The sequence below is a fragment of the Staurois parvus genome, unplaced genomic scaffold (assembly GCF_062004578.1).
Source record: "Staurois parvus isolate SC_StPar_1 unplaced genomic scaffold, SC_StPar_1.0 ptg000426l, whole genome shotgun sequence".
Taxonomy (NCBI): domain Eukaryota; kingdom Metazoa; phylum Chordata; class Amphibia; order Anura; family Ranidae; genus Staurois; species Staurois parvus.
Window position 1 is genome coordinate 1933743 of NW_028318222.1, and position 18097 is coordinate 1951839.

At 44.7% G+C, this 18097-nt stretch overlaps 1 protein-coding gene across 1 annotated transcript in view; it reads left to right on the forward strand.

The window, feature by feature from the left end:
- Positions 1-18097, forward strand: part of RHOJ (ras homolog family member J) — a 133399-nt gene that overhangs the window by 110530 nt on the left and 4772 nt on the right. The window lies entirely within an intron of this gene.

Here is an 18097-nt window from a genome sequence, read left to right on the forward strand (position 1 = left end):
AGGTAATACCGCGGGTTGAAACCCATAGTTGGCCATGAAGGGAGACATCCCGGTGGAGGAGTTGACCGCCGAGTTCCTGGCAAACTCTGCCCACGGCAGGAGATCGGCCCAATCGTCCTGATGGTCTGAAATATAACACCGAAGGAATTGTTCTAAGGCCTGATTGGAACGCTCCGCAGCCCCATTGGACTGCGGGTGGTAGGCTGATGAAAAGGAGAGACTAATACCCAACTGGGAGCAGAAGGCACGCCAGAATCTGGACACGAACTGACTCCCGCGGTCTGAGACAATCACCTTAGGTAACCCATGCAGGCGAAAAATCTCCCTGGAAAAGACCGTGGCCAGTTCTTGCGCTGTGGGTAATTTCCTGAGTGGAATGCAATGGCACATCTTGGAAAACCGATCGACGATCATGAGGATGACCGTATGACCCCGAGACACCGGGAGGTCTACAATAAAGTCCATCCCTAGATGTGACCAAGGACGCTCCCCATTGGGAATGGGTTGCAGAAGACCCAAAGGGAGATGCCGTGGAGACTTATTCTGGGCACAGATCGAACATGCCGCTACATAAGAGGCAATGTCGGCACGGAGGGTTGGCCACCAGAATAAGCGAGAGACGACCCAACACAGCTGGTTCTTCCCTGGATGCCCGGCAGTTTTGGCGTTATGGTAGGTACGCAGCAGGCGGGTGCGCAATCCCTCGGGTACGAAACATCTACCCTCCGGCCTCCCGGGAGGAGCATCAGTTTGAGCCGCCAAAATCTGCTCCCCAAGGGGAGAGGTCAGACTGGTGCGAATGGCAGCCAGGATCTGATCTGGAGGTATAAGTGAGATTGGCTCAGAGTCCTCCCTGGACAACTCAGAGTATTGCCGTGATAACGCATCAGCCCTGACATTCTTGGAACCAGGCAAATATGAAACCACATAGTTGAAGCGTGACAAGAACAGAGCCCATCTGGCCTGGCGGGGTGTCAATCTCTTGGCCTCCGAAAGATAAGTCAGGTTCTTGTGATCGGTAAGAATGAGGACCGGAACCGCGGAACCCTCGAGCAGGTGCCTCCATTCCTTGAGAGCCAGAATGATGACCAACAACTCCCGATCTCCAATCTGGTAGTTGCACTCAGCCGAGGAAAGCTTCCTGGAGTAGAACCCGCAGGGAAGTAGGGGTCCATCGGGCGACCGACGCTGAGACAGGAGAGCCCCTACTCCCGTCTCGGAAGCATCAACTTCGAGGACGAAGGGCAACCCAGGATTGGGATGCGAAAGAATCGGAGCCGAAGCAAAGGCAGCTTTCAGAGCCTCGAAAGCTCTGATGGCCTCAGATGGCCACTCGTGAGGGTTACTCCCCTTCTTGGTTAGGTCAGAGAGAGGCTTTGCCAATGTGGAGAAGTTCCTGATGAACTTCCGATAGTAGTTGGCAAAACCCAGAAAGCGCTGAATGGGCCGAAGACCATTGGGACGAGGCCACTGCAGAACTGCCGCAACCTTCTGAGGGTCCATGGAAAATCCCTCCGCGGAAATTATGTAGCCCAAAAAGGCAACCTGGGATCGATGGAACTCGCACTTCTCGAGTTTACAAAAGAGTCCGTTCTCACGCAATCGTTGCAGCACCTGCTTAACATCCTGGACATGGGACTCCATGGAGGTAGAGTAAACCAAGATGTCATCCAGGTAAACCACTACGCATTGCTGCAACAAATCACGAAGGACATCGTTTATGAATTCCTGAAAGACCGCGGGCGCGTTACACAATCCGAAGGGCATCACCAGGTATTCGTAGTGCCCAGTTCTGGTGTTAAACGCGGTCTTCCACTCATCCCCCTGTCTGATCCGTACGAGGTTGTACGCCGCCCTAAGGTCGAGTCTGGTAAAGACCGTTGCTCCCTTAAGGTGGTCGAATAACTCAGAAATCAAAGGAATTGGATATGCATTTTTAATGGAAATCCGATTGAGACCCCTATAATCGATGCAGGGCCTCAATTCCCCACCTTTCTTCTTTACGAAAAAAAACCCCGCTCCTGCTGGGGAAGTAGACTTACGAATGTGCCCCCGGGAAAGCGCATCCACCACGTACTCCTCCATGGCCTTATTCTCCGCAACCGAGAGAGGGTACACCCTGCCACGTGGAGGAGTGGCCCCGGGTTGCAAGGATATGGCGCAGTCGTAAGGACGATGCGGTGGTAAGGTACCAGCGCGTACCTTATCGAACACGTCCCGGTATTCCCCATAGTCGGTGGGCAACGCAGAGTCCGAGGAGGCACACAATACCTTAACCGGCCCCCGGATGCACCCGGCCCCACACTGTGGAGACCATGAGAGAATCTCGGCTGTTTGCCAATTGAAGGTTGGATTGTGCCTCTGGAGCCAGGGATACCCCAAAACCACCGAATAGTGTGGGGAAGAAATCACCTGAAAACAGGCCAACTCCCTGTGAACAGCCCCAATGGCTACCTCTATTGGCAGGGTCTCGTGGGTAACCTGCGGCGGCTGCAGGGGCCTGCCATCTATTGCTTCGAGAACCAATGGGGCAGCACGAGCCTGCAGGGGAATGGAGTGCTGCGCAGCAAACGAGCTGTCCAAGAACAACCCACCGGCCCCAGAGTCTACCAACGCCTGGGCCGTCACCGAGCCCCCCGTCCAAGAAAGGACCACGGTGACCAGTGGCTTATCCTTGCGGAACGCCGGGGACGAGGAAACTCCACCCAAGATCTGTCCCCGACATGATCTCAGGTGCGAGCGTTTCCCGGACGGACCGGACAAGACTGACGAAAGTGCCCACCGAGGCCACAGTACAGGCAGCGACCCTCCCGACGCCGAGCGGCCCGCTCCCCCTCGGAAAGGTGAGCAAACCCCAGCTGCATGGGTTCCCCACCAGACAAGCTATCCCCAGGAGGCGTGGGAGGAGAGGGAGGAACGGGTGGGACAGAAAACGCAGGTGCCAGTCGATTGGAAGGCCTCCGCAGGCGTTCCTTGAGTGAAGGCCTCTCCCTGAGCCTGGTGTCAATCAGGATCAGGAAAGAGATGAGCTCCTCCAACACCACAGGCAGTTCCTTAGCTGCAATCTCGTCCTTCAATGAGTCAGAAAGACCATGGGAAAACGCAGCCACCAGAGCCTCATTGTTCCAACCGACCTCTGCCGCCAGGGTACGAAACTCTATAGCGTACTCGGCCACGGTCCGTGAACCCTGATGCATAGTCATGAGCAGCTTGGCCGCCGAGGCGGAACGAGCCGGTACGTCGAATACCCTACGGAAGGCATCGACAAAACCAGAAAAATCTTGAATCACCGGGTCGTTCCTCTCCCATAAGGGATTTGCCCAGGCCAAGGCCTTGTCTGAGAGTAGTGAGATGAGGAACCCCACCTTTGACCTCTCAGACGGAAAGGCGTGGGGTATTAATTCAAAATAAATACCCACCTGGTTGAGGAACCCACGACACTGACTCGGCTCACCCCCAAAGCGCTGTGGAAGAGGGGCAGAACCAGTCATACCTCTGGGCTCCGCTGATGCAGCCGTCGAGGTGGACGCAATAGGCGGAGAAGCAGCGGGAGAGACCACCGGAGCGACTACCGGTCTAATAGCACCAGGAGCAAGGTGTGCAGTGCGTGCAAGCAGTGTTTGCAACGCCTGAGCGAACTCATCCAACAGGTGATCCTGTTGATCGAGTCTGGCGACTAGCATTGGGAGCGAAGGCGTGCCTGCACCGTCAGGGTTCATGGCACTTGTGTAATGTCAGGGCAGGAGCTGAGGAACGGACAGGCAGGCCTAACAATGTAACGCACTGGCTGACGACAACCACCACCCACAGACCAAAGTCCCTCAGGGCGCGGAGTCTAAGTCCCAGGCTGCCCTTCACCAGGGCCCCTGATGGTGGGGATGGACTTGACGCAGCCAGGAACCAGGTCGCGGCCCCCGAGACACCTCAGCTGCGGTAATGGCCGCCGCCAATGGCGTGTAGCTGGTGGAAGAGACAAAAGAGTAGTCAGACAAGCCGGGTCAACAACAATAGGACAAAACAGTACAGGACAGCAGACAAGAATCACAGGTCACGAGCCGGGTTCAGCAACAGAGGGTCAGATCAAAGGAGAATACAAAGAATAGTCAAGACAAGCCGAATCAGATACCAGGAGAGTCACGAGAGTCAGAACAGAGTAACAGCAACACAAAGACACAAGACACAAGTGCAAAGAGCATGTGCGGGCCACAGGCTTATATGTCATCAGCCACACCCCTCTGGAGGATGGACCACAGAAACCTGAAGGCATAAAAGGACTCCCATCATGCACAGCAGAATCCAAGATGGACGCCAGCACATGCAGTAACATAACCTCAGGGAAAAGGTAGGACCTTGACAATATGACCCTGACATAAAACCTCAGCTACTGTATATCCTGAATTATGTGTCACATATTTACAATCTAAACTTGATAATGAACCATAAAATAATAAAACATATACAATAAAATCTCGATTTCAAACAAAATCTGTTTTAGTCCTCAAATCCAAATATATAAAATCTCAATGTCCATGCAACTTCTATTAGAATATGAGATTTTATATATTTGGATTTGAGGACTATAACAGATTTTGTATTCAATCGGGTTGTTATTTTAGTTATAGGTGAAGCCTGGTTTGCTTAGTCAGCCACTAGCTTCTTGTATATCTCAGAAATTCTATATTCTGTTCTCATTCACCCTGGAGTTTTGATGCTCCCACCCACCTTTATCCGTTTAACCATGTGCCCTCCAGAGGTTTTACATGCCTTCCTGACCAGGCCATTTTTTGCGATACGGCATGGCATTACTTTAACTGACAATTGTGCGGTCATGTTATGCTGTACATAAATTAAATTTATGTTCTTTTTTTTCCCACAAATAGAGCTTTCCTTTGGTGGTATTTGATCACCTCTGCATTTTTTATTTTTTGCGCTATAAACAAAAAGGGCTGACAATTTGAAAAAATAAAAATACTTTTGACTTTGCTATAAACCTATCCAATAAAAAATCTAATTCCTTCATAAACTTAGGCCAAAATGTATTCTGCTACATGTTTTTGGTAAAGAAAATCCCAATACATGTAAATTAATTGGTTTATGTGAAGTTTATAGCATCTACAAATGGCGGTATATATACTGGAATTTTTATTATTTTTTTGTTATACTAGTAATGGTGGCGATCAGCGACTTATGATGAGACTGCGGCGGGGATTCTGACACTGGGTGGGAACTGACTAACTGCCACTGACATCCCCAGTGACACTAATACAGTGATCAGTGCTAATAAAAAACACTAACACTGTACTAATGCCACTGGGCAGGAAGGGGTTAACATCTGGGGAGATCAAAGGGATAACTGTGTGCTGTATATGTTTTACATTGTGTGCTGTGTTGTGTTTTACTACGGAAACATGCTGCTTTGTATTTCTCTGCACAGAGCAGCATGTCCTTGCTGACAGGAGAGAGACCTGTGTTGTTTACACACAGGTCTCTCCCCTATCAGCTTTTCCCGGCGGTTGCCGAGTGCCGGCTAGGAATCTCCGCTTGGGACCCAGTGATTGACATCCCTGGCCGCCAATATCGGTGTGGGTAGGGCGGTGCCCGTGCGCGCCCCCTACCCAAAAATGCAAAAAATGCACAGCCCTGCCACCCTGTAGCAGAACTTCTGCTATAGGGCAGCGGGCAAGCGGTTAAGCTTTTTTCTGCCACAATTTTTCCTAATAAGAAATAAAGAAAACATTTAGCAGGTGAGCCAACCAAAGAACTTGAGCACATAGATCTTCACGCTGGAGTCCTCAGGTATATAAGAAGCTGTCTGTTTAGGTTGTAGGGGTCTTCAAAGAGTTCCGCAGGGAACTGGTTGTATCCATACTGGCCACATATTATAACCCCATTATTAGTTAAAGCCCAACTGAGCTTTTAGTACAAATTAATTAAATCTATTACAATTGCATCAAAACAAAGGGGAGTTTATCAAACGTGAAACAGACAGAATCTTTAACTGGTTCCCAACCGTGCTATAGCCGAAGGACAGCTACAGTGTGATTGTGTGATCCGAGGACGACGTCCATGGATGTCATTTTAGGACACGCCCCCCTTTGTGCCCCCAGCGGTACGCACCTGGCCCCGCCGGTAATCGCTATATCCTACGGACACAGCTGATCATGGGGTATGGTAAACGGACAATAACGGCAGCCTTTTACCACGTGATCAGCTGTGTCCAATGACACAGCGATCACCGGGTAAATACAGTTGCCAGTTATCGGCTTCACTTTCCTCACGCTGTCACAGTGCCGCCCACCTTTACCCAGCAGTGCCACCCACCTGTGCCCAGCAGTGCCACCCACCTCCAACAGTGCCACCCATCTGTGTCCTGCAGTGCCACCTATTAGTGCCACCCACCTGTGCCACTCAGTGCCACACACCTGTGCTGCCCATCAGTGCCGCCCATCAGTGCAGCATCATCAGTGCCAGCTCATCAGTGCTACCAGCGCCTCCTATCAGTGCCCATCAGGGCTGCCTATCCATGTCACCTCATCAGTGCCCATCACTGCTGCCTATCAGTGCCCATCAGTGCTGCCTATCCGTGTCACCTCATCAGTGTCCATCAGTGCTGCCTATCCGTGTCACCTCATCAGTGCCCATCACTGCTGCCTATCAGTGCAGCCTCTTCAACGCAAATAAGGGAAGGAGAAAAATTACCTGTCTGCAAAATTTTGTAATAGCTACAAAGAAAAACTTTGCTCTTTTTTTGTTTATGGCACAAAACATAAAACACCCAGTGGTGATTAAATACCCCCAAAATAAAGCTCTATTTGTGTGAAAAAAAATTATAAAAATGTCATATGGGTACAGTGTTTCATGACCGCGCAATTGTCATTCAAAGTGTGACAGCCCTGAAAGCTGAAGCTTGGCCTGGACAGGAAGGGGGTATAAGTGCCCAGTAGGCAAGTGGTTAAATATACTGCAAGTGGGTGGCAGGTAAAGGCACGAATATGTACATGTACGTGATCAGCCTTTTTCTGGGTTTGGACACAACATGGGTACATTTAATTTAAAAAAAAAAAAACTTTACTTGTCAAGTTGCTTTAACTGACATAATCTGCAGATTGATGTTCATTGATTTGACCTGCAGATGAATGAACAGATTAAACACAAATGTAACAATGTTACCTGGTATATATCTGTATGTGTGGTTGAACAATTTTGGTCATAAACATTGTCAGACTGCTTTTTTTTACAGCTCCAGCTGCCCCAACCTTCTCTGTGGACTCAATAATGCCGCTTTGATTAATCAGTAATATTGCTGTTTACTGGGAGGGGAGGGGTCCTGGCAGCAAGACAGAAGTACTGGACATGCTACACATGTCCTGTCTACAAGGATGACCTTTTCTTGAGCAAGTGTAGCATGCCCAAAGTCTGCAACTAACTAATCTAAACCAATACATACTGTAAGTTTAAACTCCTTCTGGTAGCATGAGCTGCTTTTATAGGTAAAGTTTATCCAGGGAATATCCGATTGCCTCTCAGGGAATCGGGAAGGAATTTTTTTCCCTGCAGGAGCAAATTGGATCATGCTTTGCTGGGGTTTGCCTTCCTCTGGATCAACTGTGAGTATAGGATTATAACCTTTTTTTTTTTTTTTAATGGTTGAACTGGATGGACTTTTGTCTTTTTTCAGACAGGCTAACTATGTAACTATGGGCGATCTTTTTGTGTAATCTCTTTTATGCCACTCCCAAATGGTAGACCTTGATGAAGTCGACCAATTGTCATGAGTTATAAACCTTTACTGTACTTGTGTACTTGATTTTGTATCAATAAATCATTCAACACACTGCATTTATGCAATTAAGGCTAAAGGAGGTCTCCCCAGAATATTTAGAGTGTTCTCCAATCGGATTGCTGGGTATGAGACCAGCTGTACAAAATATAATGTTGCTGATGTAGCACCCTCTTAGATAGGTTGCTAGTTAAATTTAGTTCTTTAGCTCTACTGTAATTAGTTGAGCCAATTGTGATTGTTTGGGCTGTTCTGTGTCTCACTGGTTGTAGGTTTGACTGCTTCCTCCTGCCTTCTGGAAGGTTCTGGAATGTAGTGGGCTGGGAGAGTCAAATCATCAGCCTGAATATTTATATGGTTCCAGCCAATCCCTGGGGGAGTGCTCAGATGGGGGCTGGAAGGGAGCATAAATAGCTTGTGCCTGGAACAGAGGGGTTCTTGTCCAGGAGGAGGAGATCACAGCCTGAGGGGTTGCTTCCCTTCTGAACAGTCCAGCTGTGCTTCTTCACCAGTTTTAAGGTCCCAGTTGGCTAGCTGGGGGGCCTATTCTACTGAACTATGTTGGAACTGGCTGATGGATTTCTTTTTTGGGGAATCTGGTCTGAAGAATTCACAGATATTGTAAGGAGGCATCCAATTATCCAAGAACTATAGTGAGTACAGACCTGTGTGGGAGATCCCAGTGACTGTGTGCTGCTGTTATCCCTCTTGCTTCAGATTCAGTTTGTGCTTGAAAATGGGAATTGTTTATGGTATCCCTGTGTAACTCAGCCCAGTATTTGCTGCTGCAAGGACTGTACTCAAATCTTTAGAAAGAAGATAGGTTTCTCAAGTTACTACATAACATTGCTGGAGTATCTCACTGTTACCCTGCACTCATCCAAGTTCACATTTTCAATAAAGCATTAAAAAAGTAATACCCCATTGAGCCAAAGAGTGACTGTGATAGTGTGCCTGGCTGCTAGCACATCTACTGGGAAAGAGCCCTGGGACCAAATCAACTGTCCCTTAAGGAGTTGAGCGCCACACTTTCATGGAAACAAAATTGCAATAAAGGTATTCTGGTCTTCTAAGTCTTATGTTTAAAATGGTTTTACTATTTAGAAAAATATAAACCATATACGATGGTAGATCTGAATACTCTGCAGCAATGACTCAAAAATGGCATTTGTCTTTGTAAATAAGTGATGAAGAAACATGTTGCTACAACAAATGTATGAGCCACAAAGGATTCACTTGGCAGCTTAAACCTGAGTAAATATTTGATATTCATCATTACATATTTTATGCTGCTAAAAAGAATGTTGTAAATGGAAAGGAAGATGAAATGGACTCTGGTGGGTGTCTAATGATGCAGCATTTATCATTTTAACTTTTCGCCTTACCTGGTTGTTTGCTGCCACCTAATGGTGTGATATCAGCAACAAAACCATACAGGTCATACAAATATTAAGCCAATGTTAGTGCCTTAAACAAACTGAGATTATCAGCTTCATTTCTCCCTGCAAGTAATATAATAAAAGAATGTTCTTCAATCAGACATACACTATATTGCCAAAAGTATTGGGCCAGCCCTCCACATCACTGGATTCAGGTGTTCCAATCACCTCCATGGCCACAGGTGTATAAAATCAAGTACCTAGGCATGCAGACTGCTTCTACAAACATTTGTGGAGGAATGGGTCACTCTCAGGAGCTCAGTGAATTCAAGCGTGGTACCGTGATAGGTTGCCACCTGTGCAATAAGTCCATCCGTGACATTTCCTTGCTACTACAAATTAAGTAAATACTTGTGAGCCACCAGAAGTTTTCTTACTCTTAAGGCAATTGATTGCGTGCATAAAAAGTGCTATAAATAATAAATATGTGAAATACTAATTAATTCATTACGTGCTTAACTCAATTATATAAAATATTAGATCGCCAAGTACTTATTACACCCTCTCCAGGTGTATGGATGTTAGCTATATATATCAATATTGTACCGCGCTCCAATATATACAACTGTGAGTGATATTATAATTTTAAAGTGATATTATAAATAACTAAGTGTATCACCAATAATTCAGTAATAATCTAAATCTATTATATTTAAATCCATAATTAATATAAATATATAAATAAATTATAATGAATTGTAAAGGAATCGATTAATATTTTTGAATAAAAAATTTTGGTGCAGAGAATTAATAAAAAATTATGGTGAAATGTAAAGGAATCAATTAATATTTTTGAATAAAAAATATGGTGCAAAAAATTAATAAAAAATGTAAATATATAAGTGGAAAAATAAAAATAAAATAAAAATGGGAATGACAGTTCAGTTCATACGAATTGAGATGGTGTTGTAGTTCAGTCTAATCTGTGTGATAGATCAGTGTTCACGGCGTGAGCCTTTCTCTCCTTTCTCCTCTCCTCAACACAGCCTTCTCAATAGGACTTTCTCCACTGGCTGCTTGGCTTATTCCTCCATATACGATACATACAGAGAAGGGAAAAGAAACATAGTGTCTTATCCAGGATAACAGTTGTTTATTAAGCTTCTGATCTCCCACTCACATGGTATAATTAAAAGTAGCGCTTTGTATAAAATGTGTCCAGATCCTACTACAAACAGCCTTGCAGGTGTGTTTGTCTTCACTGAATATACTCGCCGTTCCTAATGCAGTCAGCAAGCTACAACCATCTTCAAAAACCGCTCGTCACCGGCGTCCACATAGATGCGACTGTCACATGTATTTCCTTGCTACTAAATATTCCACGGTCAACTGTTAATGGTATTATAATAAAGTGGAAGCAACTGGGAACAACAGCAACTCAGCCACCAAGTGGTAGGCCACGTAAAATGGCAGCGCAGGGTGAGCACATGATGAAGTGCACAGTGCACAGAAGTCGCTGACAGTCTCCAGAGTCAATAGCTAAAGACCTCCAAACTTCATGCGGCCTTCAGATTAGCACAACAACAGAGAGCTTCATGGAATGGGTTTCCATGGCCAAGCAGCTGCATCCAAGCCTTACATCACCAAGTGCAATGCAAGCGGCAGATGCAGTGGTGTAAAGCACGCCGCCACTGGACTCTACAGCAGTGGAGACATGTTCTCTAGAGTGACGGATCACTCTTTGTCTGGCAATCTGATGGATGTGTCTGGGTTTGTCAGTTGCCAGGAGAACAATACTTGCCTGACTGCATTGTACCAAGTTTAAAGTTTAATGGAGGGGGGATTATGGTGTGGGGTAGTTTTTCAGGGGTTGGGCTGGGCCCCTTAGTTCCAGTGAAGGGAACTCTTAAGGTGTCAGCATAGACCTCCTGACCTCAACCCAACAGATACCTTTGGGATGAGTTAGAGTGGAGACTGTGAGCCAGGCTTTCTCATCCAACATCACTGCCTGACCTCACAAATGCTCTTCTGGAAGAATGGTCAAACATTCCTATAGACACCCTCCTAAACCTTGTGGACGGCCTTCCCAGAAGAGTTGAAGCTGTTATAGCTGCAAAGGGCGGGGCCAACTCAATACTGAACCCTACGGACTAAGATTGGGATGCCATTAAAGATCATATGTGTGTAAAGGCAGGCGCCCCAATACTTTTGTCAATATAGTGTATAGAGATGAGCGAATTTCTCAAAAATTCGATTCGGCTGATTCGGCGAATTCCAGTGTGAAATTCGATTCGATGCGAATTTCTTCGCTACGAAGATGACTTATAAAAAGGGTTTCTAGGCTTCAGAGAGCCTTTAAATTAGTGCAGAACACTGTACCTTTAATTTAAATGCCCTTGGAGATGAGGAAAGAGAAGGAGAAGGAGAAGGATGAGAAGAAGGAGAAGGATGAGAAGAAGGAGAAGGAGAAGGATGAGAAGAAGGAGAAGGAGAAGGATGAGAAGAAGGAGAAGGAGAAGGATGAGGAGAAGGAGAAGGATGAGAAGAAGGAGAAGGATGAGAAGAAGGAGAAGGAGAAGGATGAGAAGAAGGAGAAGGATGAGAAGAAGGAGAAGGAGAAGGATGAGAAGAAGGAGAAGGAGAAGGATGAGAAGATGGAGAAGGAGAAGGATGAGAAGAAGGAGAAGGAGAAGGATGAGAAGAAGGAGAAGGATGAGAAGAAGGAGAAGGAGAAGGATGAGAAGAAGGAGAAGGATGAGAAGAAGGAGAAGGATGAGAAGAAGGATGAGAAGAAGGATGAGAAGAAGGATGAGAAGAAGGATGAGAAGAAGGAGAAGGATGAGAAGAAGGACAGTTCTGTGACAGTTTCTGTCTATTTCTGACAGTTCTGGGACATTCACTCCATACAGCTGTTTCAACCGCTGTATGGAGGGAATGTCATGGAACTGTCAGAAATAGACTATTAATGACAGTTCTGGGACTGTCCTTCCATGCAGCGGTTGAAACATTGTATGTATTTGTTTCCATAAATGGATCCATTTATGGAAACAAATAGATACAATGTTTCAACCGCTGTATGGAAGGACAGTCCCAGAACTGTCATTAATAGTCTATTTCTGACAGTTCTATGACATTCCCTCCATACAGCGGTTGAAACAGCTGTATGGAGTGAATGTCCCAGAACTGTCAGAAATAGACTATTTCTGACAGTTCTATGACATTCCCTCCATACAGCGGTTGAAACAGCTGTATGGAGTGAATGTCCCAGAACTGTCAGAAATAGACTATTTCTGACAGTTCTATGACATTCCCTCCATACAGCGGTTGAAACAGCTGTATGGAGTGAATGTCCCAGAACTGTCAGAAATAGACTATTTCTGACAGTTCTGGGACTGTCCTTCCATACAGCGGTTGAAACATTGTATGTATTTGTTTCCATAAATGGATCCATTTATGGAAACAAATACATACAATGTTTCAACCGCTGTATGGAAGGACAGTCCCAGAACTGTCATTAATAGTCTATTTCTGACAGTTCTATGACATTCCCTCCATACAGCGGTTGAAACAGCTGTATGGAGTGAATGTCCCAGAACTGTCGGAAATAGACTATTTATGACAGTTCTGGGACTGTCCTTCCATACAGCGGTTGAAACATTGTATCTATTTTTTTCCATAAATGACATTCTGCAAATACACTTAGAGGAGCGCTGCAGATACACTTTTTGCCGGCTTGGAATTAATCTTATTTTCATCCTACTTCTTCTTCTTCATCCTCATCCTCATAAGAAGAAAAAGAAGAAGTAGGATGAAAATAAGAATAATTCCAAGCCGGCAAAAAGTGTATCTGCAGCGCTCCTCTAAGTGTATCTGCAGAATGTCATTTATGGAAAAAAATAGATACAATGTTTCAACCGCTGTATGGAGTGAATGTCCCAGAACTGTCATAAATAGTCTATTTCTGACAGTTCTGGGACATTCACTCCATACAGCTGTTTCAACCGCTGTATGGAGGGAATGTCATAGAACTGTCAGAAATAGACTATTTATGACAGTTCTGGGACTGTCCTTCCATACAGCGGTTGAAACATTGTATGTATTTGTTTCCATAAATGGATCCATTTATGGAAACAAATACATACAATGTTTCAACCGCTGTATGGAAGGACAGTCCCAGAACTGTCATAAATAGTCTATTTCTGACAGTTCTATGACATTCCCTCCATACAGCGGTTGAAACAGCTGTATGGAGTGAATGTCCCAGAACTGTCAGAAATAGACTATTTATGACAGTTCTGGGACATTCACTCCATACAGCGGTTGAAACATTGTATCTATTTTTTTCCATAAATGACATTCTGCAGATACACTTAGAGGAGCGCTGCAGATACACTTTTTGCCGGCTTGGAATTATTCTTATTTTCATCCTACTTCTTCTTTTTCTTCTTATGAGGATGAGGATGAAGAAGAAGAAGTAGGATGAAAATAAGATTAATTCCAAGCCGGCAAAAAGTGTATCTGCAGCGCTCCTCTAAGTGTATTTGCAGAATGTCATTTATGGAAAAAAATAGATACAATGTTTCAACCGCTGTATGGAAGGACAGTCCCAGAACTGTCATAAATAGTCTATTTCCGACAGTTCTGGGACATTCACTCCATACAGCTGTTTCAACCGCTGTATGGAGGGAATGTCATAGAACTGTCAGAAATAGTCTATTTCTGACAGTTCTGGGACATTCACTCCATACAGCTGTTTCAACCGCTGTATGGAGGGAATGTCATAGAACTGTCAGAAATAGACTATTAATGACAGTTCTGGGACTGTCCTTCCATACAGCGGTTGAAACATTGTATCTATTTGTTTCCATAAATGGATCCATTTATGGAAACAAATACATACAATGTTTCAACCGCTGCATGGAAGGACAGTCCCAGAACTGTCATTAATAGTCTATTTCTGACAGTTCCATGACATTCCCTCCATACAGCGGTTGAAACAGCTGTATGGAGTGAATGTCCCAGAACTGTCAGAAATAGACAGAAACTGTCACAGAACTGTCCTTCTTCTCATCCTTCTCCTTCTTCTCATCCTTCTTCTCATCCTTCTTCTCATCCTTCTCCTTCTTCTCATCCTTCTCCTTCTTCTCATCCTTCTCCTTCTCCTTCTTCTCATCCTTCTCCTTCTCCTTCTTCTCATCCTTCTCCTTCTTCTCATCCTTCTCCTTCTCCTTCTTCTCATCCTTCTCCTTCTCCTTCTTCTCATCCTTCTCCTTCTTCTCATCCTTCTCCTTCTTCTCATCCTTCTCCTTCTCCTTCTTCTCATCCTTCTCCTTCTCCTTCTTCTCATCCTTCTCCTTCTCCATCTTCTCATCCTTCTCCTTCTTCTCATCCTTCTCCTTCTCCTTCTTCTCATCCTTCTCCTTCTCCATCTTCTCATCCTTCTCCTTTTCCTTCTTCTCATCCTTCTCCTTCTGCTTTTCCTTCTCCTTCTCCTTCTCCTTCTTCTCATCCTTCTCCTTCTTCTCATCCTTCTCCTTCTTCTCATCCTTCTCCTTCTTCTCATCCTTCTCCTTCTTCTCATCCTTCTCCTTCTTCTCATCCTTCTCCTTCTTCTCATCCTTCTCCTTCTCCTCATCCTTCTCCTTCTTCTCATCCTTCTCCTTCTCCTTCTTCTCATCCTTCTCCTTCTCCTTCTTCTCATCCTTCTCCTTCTCCTTCTTCTCATCCTTCTCCTTCTCCATCTTCTCATCCTTCTCCTTCTCCTTCTTCTCATCCTTCTCCTTCTTCTCATCCTTCTCCTTCTCCTTCTTCTCATCCTTCTCCTTCTTCTCATCCTTCTCCTTCTCCTCATCCTTCTCCTTCTCCTTCTTCTCATCCTTCTCCTTCTCCTTCTTCTCATCCTTCTCCTTCTCCTTCTTCTCATCCTTCTCCTTCTCCTTCTCCTTCTCTTTCCTCATCTCCAAGGGCATTTAAATTAAAGGTACAGTGTTCTGCACTAATTTAAAGGCTCTCTGAAGCCTAGAAACCCTTTTTATAAGTCATCTTCGTAGCGAAGAAATTCGCATCGAATCGAATTTCACACTGGAATTCGCCGAATCAGCCGAATCGAATTTTTGAGAAATTCGCTCATCTCTAAACCTCCCACTGGACACTTTTACCTACAGGTAAGCTTCTAATAAAGCTTACCTGTAAGTACAAGGAATATCTCCTAAGCATGCACCATTTAGGAGATATTCAGGGTCCCTGCAGCTGATGACGTCACCGGCACATATGCTCTGAAGGAACAGCATACCCGTGCTGTTCCTTCAGAGCTCCGTGGACATGCGCAGGAGTGACGTCATCATGGCTTGCCCAATGAAGTTGCCAGAGCCCGCAAAGCCAGAAGAAGGACTTGCTGAAGATGGTTAGCCCTGTTAGCGCGCCACTGGAGAGCTTCGTTCTAAGGTAAGTCTTTCATAATGTGCTAGTATGCAATGCGTACTAGCACATGATGACAATATTTTTCAGAGGATTTTTTTTTTAGGGCGGTTTACTACCACTTTAATAAACATATGAAAAACATATATTGGAACCATTTTACATGACAAAGAATTTTAATTTCTGTCCAGCCAGCCCTGAGAATTACACTGCTCTGTCAGACAGTTCAGCCACGCTGTTGACCTGATTATTATTTGCTTCAGCTAAGATATGCAAGTTGGTCAGCTCCCTGCCACAGGCATATGTGATTAGACAGTGAAGAAGCATCAGCATAGCATAGCATAGCTCATGCATTTGCTCGCTCCACCTGTAAGCATTAAGAATTATAATCCCCTGTGTGTGTGGCTTTCCTGATTGGCTCCTAGTGTTTCTCTTCCCTCCAGCCTGAGCCCTGCTGTAGAGGCAAGAGGCTAAAACCAAGCTACATTCAGGTCCTTCTACTAACTCAATGTAAAAATCAATTTTAATGATATTTAAATGAACACATAACTACAATACGTAAAGCAGTATTAAACCCAAAGCCAACAATGTGATATATTTCAATTTACCAATCATTAGATGTGGTGGCTGAATTCGTTTTCTTTTTTTGTTTTTCCCTTTGTTTTTACCTGGTGATCTGGCCAGCAATACACCTCCTGTATTAGAGTACCCCAACTCTGGATGAGGGAGCACAGGGAGTGCCTTTGGACAGCAGCATTGTCAGTCAAGGGGGAGGGGAGTGTTACATGGATTAGCAGATTTAGATACGCTAACAAATTGAAGCCAAACTTCAGTTCACACTGCAGTTACACAAGCAGTTGCAGCAACATTTTTTTTTCTTTTGGGACAAAGGTTTTATATGAATAAATAAAAGCTGATCATTGGAAGCACTCCTGTCAGTGGTAAATGGTTTGTCTCAAAACTCTAACTGCTACTTTTTGTAGGAGAGCTAGTTCTGTTGAAAAATAACATACTTACTGGCCAGATCAGGTAGAAATAAAGGAAAGAAAGTCTAAAAAAGAAAACTAATGCAGCCATCACATATAGGAATTAGTAAGCTGCCACACTTATGTTTCCTGGTGGGAAAGGAATCTTAAAAGCATCAAAGTTAGGGGCTGCTGGTCACAAATCTGGAGCACACTGACATTATTATTACAGGTAGTTTTATAGTGCCAACAATGTATGCAGTGCTTTACATATATATATAGTACATTCACATCTGTCCCTAACCCTCAAGAGATGTATAATCTAAAGTCCTTAATTCACATTCATACATACACATACTAGGGGCAATTTAGACAGGAGCCAATTAACCTACCAGCATGTCTTTGGAGTGAGGGAGGAAACCGGAGTACCCGGAGGAAACCCACGCAGGCACAGGAAGAACAGGCAAACTCCAGGCAGGTAGTGCCATGGTTAGGATTTGAACCAATGACCCCAGTATTGCCAGGCAGAAGTGCTAACCATGTATTCACTGTGCTGCCCCTAAGGATAAGTTCACTTTAAAAAAATATAATTCATGCACATTTCTTGCAGATAAAAAATGTTAATTTACTATTTTTTCTTCCTGCCCTATTAATGTTCTCACTATTGAATCGTCATTTAAAACTGTCACGAGATGCTACCTGGTCCCATCTCGCTTAGCACACCTTCATCCTTCTGCCCCCGGTACCTGCTTCAGGGGCTGTTCTACTCCCAGAAATGTCCTCCATGTGTGGTGGACATGCCCCCTGCTCACCTGGTTTTACACAAAAGTCCTTAAACTCTTACAATCATTATTAACCTGACCCTTCTCTAAAGATCAGTGGTATGTTCTGTTACACCTGAAACCGCCGGGCCTCCTAAATACCAATTTAAACTGGCTACTTATTTATTCCTGGCGGCAAAACATACTATAGCAAAAGCTTGGAAACAACAGTTCACACCCTTTACGGAAGGCAGCTGCTGCTTGGATTTTTTTTTTCATTAATGAAAAGATTTCCAGCATCCTTTTATATACACATGAGAAATTTCTCAAAATATAGACCCCTTGGATCCAACGTGCCCATCCTACTATGTCAATAGCCAGTTACACATTACTATAAACATCGAGACTCGGGGCCCAAGCTTGAGCGCCTTGATGTCCTCTCCTACTTCTCTTTCTTTCTCTCCCTTTCTCTTTTCTTCTTTTTTCCTTATTTTCCAGGCTCTTCCGCAGGGATGATTTGTGCGTTGTTCTTATGTACTTTTTTGTTTTATTACCTGAATAGTGCATTTTTATACATTGATATTTCACGCACCAACGCCCGCTTTCTCAGGGTGTATGACTGTTCTTTTGTTACTTCTGATGTTCTTCCTTTGATGCAACATGGTCAAGGGACCACTCTGATGCACCATAAGCTTTGTTTTTGTTACGGTTTCTGTGTATGATGTACTACCGCCTCAGCTGGTAAACTATTGATTACAGGTTTCTATTTGTAAATATAACAGAGGTTACATTGTA